Source organism: Staurois parvus, unplaced genomic scaffold (assembly GCF_062004578.1).
Source record: "Staurois parvus isolate SC_StPar_1 unplaced genomic scaffold, SC_StPar_1.0 ptg000191l, whole genome shotgun sequence".
In the NCBI taxonomy this organism is placed as follows: Eukaryota; Metazoa; Chordata; class Amphibia; order Anura; family Ranidae; genus Staurois; species Staurois parvus.
Window position 1 is genome coordinate 3,945,428 of NW_028317987.1, and position 2,764 is coordinate 3,948,191.

The window sequence follows — 2,764 nt, forward strand, 5'->3', positions numbered from 1 at the left end:
ACATTCACATCAGTTCTAACCCTCAAGGGGGGTAAAATCTAAGGTTACTAACTTACATTCATATATACACATATTACTGCCAATTTAGACAGGATCCAATTCACCTACCAGCATGTCTTTGGAGTGTGGGAAGAAACCGGAGCACCCGGAGGAAACCCACACAAGTACAGGGAGAACATGCAAACTCCATGCAGGAGGCACCATGGTCAGGAATTGAACTCATGACCCATTTACTGCAAGGCAGACGTGCTAACCACTAAGCCACTGTGCCGCCCACAGCAGGGACTCGTAAATTGCAATTAAGAGCTATAGAAACAATTCAACACTTTCAGAAAGTAAGATTTATTACTAAAAGGTCAAAACGGTGCAGTAGAAATATTTACAGGAAGAAGATGTAACATATATATACTGTATATATAAATATACAGAGCAATACAGCACAGCAAACAGATAACAGAAAGAAGTTTAGGTAAGTAAGTACTTGCCAAATAAATGTCTGGGGTTAAGCAGTTTCAAGTCTGATGAGCTAAAAAGGGATTTCTGGTCTCTCATTGGGTTTCGTTGTTGCCGTGAGATTCTCCTTTGCTTTCTGTCCGATAGATGTTATATCGAACGGTCCTCACTTGTCTGACTCCTCACAAGAACTAACTGCGTCTTTTTCCTACACAAAATCTCTTCCCACGATGGACAAGCCAAGCCTTATTTGGCAAGAGGATTGTATAGACAGCCCCTTAGCAAGGTACGCTGAACGCATTCCTGAGGGAGGGGGAAATCGGAGGAGAGAGACTGATTTGGGAGTTTAAGAGAAATACCAAAATGTAGTTGTTTGGAGCAGAATGGATGACCGCGCCCATCTCTGTGTGCATGATTGTGACAGCCTCCACCTGTAAAACCATGTCTGTTTTGGGGGTTGTCTCATTTTTGCCCATCTAGTGTACCTGTTGTTCATTTTATTAACACCAAAGCAGCTGAAACTGATGAACAACCCCCTCTGCTACTTACCTGACCAGATCAATATCCCAGGAGGTTCATTGGCTTGGTGGTAGACTCTGATTAAAAAGTGTTCCTTTCATTTTTTTGAGCTATATATATATATCTATTCATATGTATGATTTGACTGTCTGAGTGTCAGCTCTTTATAATCCCATTTTTCTGACTGCTCTTCTGTAACAATGTCACACGTGAAGATCTCTTTGTATCATCTCAGCTTGAGTCTAGTAGGAACGTGTGGATTCTGTTCATTCCTTCCACCTTCCAGTGGCAATGTTGCTGCATATTCTTCTCAGGAAATTGTTGGCCTCATGGATCTGTTGCTACTAGAAGGTTTGTTATGGAATGACTGAGGCTCTGTTTTCATCTAAAATATAAAATCTATCAAAGAGATAACATCAGCGCAGAGTTGGAGGAAACAGAACAGACCTCCCTGTTGACTCCAAACTGATCCCCCAAAACTGCCCATGAACCCCAATCCCTTCATCCTGGGGGGAGTAAAGATGATCAAACCTGATAAGGACACCCCGTCCTGGACTCATCTCCATCCCATCTCTTTCCTAAATGTCGATGTCTAAATCCTCATCCAACTTCTATCTAAATGGCTGAATTTATCCCCAAATCTCCTCATTTATAAAGTCTAAGTGGGCTTTGTTCCCTATAGACAAGCAGCCGACAATGTCTGACACACAATCCTCCTCAACCATCGAGTCCATCAGAGATCAGAACAGATGCTGCTTTCTATGGATATGTACGAAGCAGATGAGACACCATCATGGTCCTATCTACCCCCCACCCTAACTCACTGGGGTCTAGGTGATGTCTTCCTGAAATGGGTCATGGCTCTATACAGCCCCCATCTGTGATGAGTCAATGCCATGGAGTCCAGTCTTCCTGCTTTCTGATTTGTTATTGAACATGTCAGGGATGTCACCCCCCCTCCCCCCCCCCCATGCATTCTAGCACCAGAACTGCTGGCTGCGCAGATCAGATCCAATCTGTGCATTAACCCTTTCTCTGCCGGGCCCTGAGATCCCCTTTTAACCCCTTGCCTACCGTGCACTGTCACCCCCTTCCTGCTCAGGCCAGTTTTCAGCTTTCAGCGCTCTCACACTTTGAATGACACCAACTTTTCATCATTTTTGAGACAGATAGAGCTTTCTTTTCTTTTCTTTTGGTGGTATTTAATCACCACCGGGGGGCTTTTATTTTTTGCTAAACAAACTAAAAAATGACACAATTTTGAAAAAAGTTTCTGTTATAAAATGTAAATAAGTAATTTTTCTCCTTCACTGATGTGTGCTTATGAGGCTGCACTGATAGATGGTACTGATAGGTGACACTGATGGGTACTGACAGGCATCATTGATGGGCACTGAAAGGTAGCACTGATGGGCACTGCTAGGTGACACTGACTGGCAGTGATAGGTGGCACTGACTGGCACTGATAGGCTGCACCAACTGGCACTGATAGGCAGCATTGATGGGTACTGATAGATTGCACATATGAGGAGGCATTGATGGGCATTGACAGGTATCAGTGATGGGCACTGAAAGGCAGTACGGATGGGCACTGATAGGCAGCACTGATCGGTACTGATAGACTGCACTGATGAGGAGGCACTGATGGACATTGACAGGCATCACTAGTGGGCACTGAAAGGCTGCTCTGATGGGCACTGATATTTGGCATTGATGTACACTGATTGGAGGCAAAGTTGGGCACTGAAAGGCAGCACTGATGGAGCTGCACTGATGATCATTGCCCTAATTA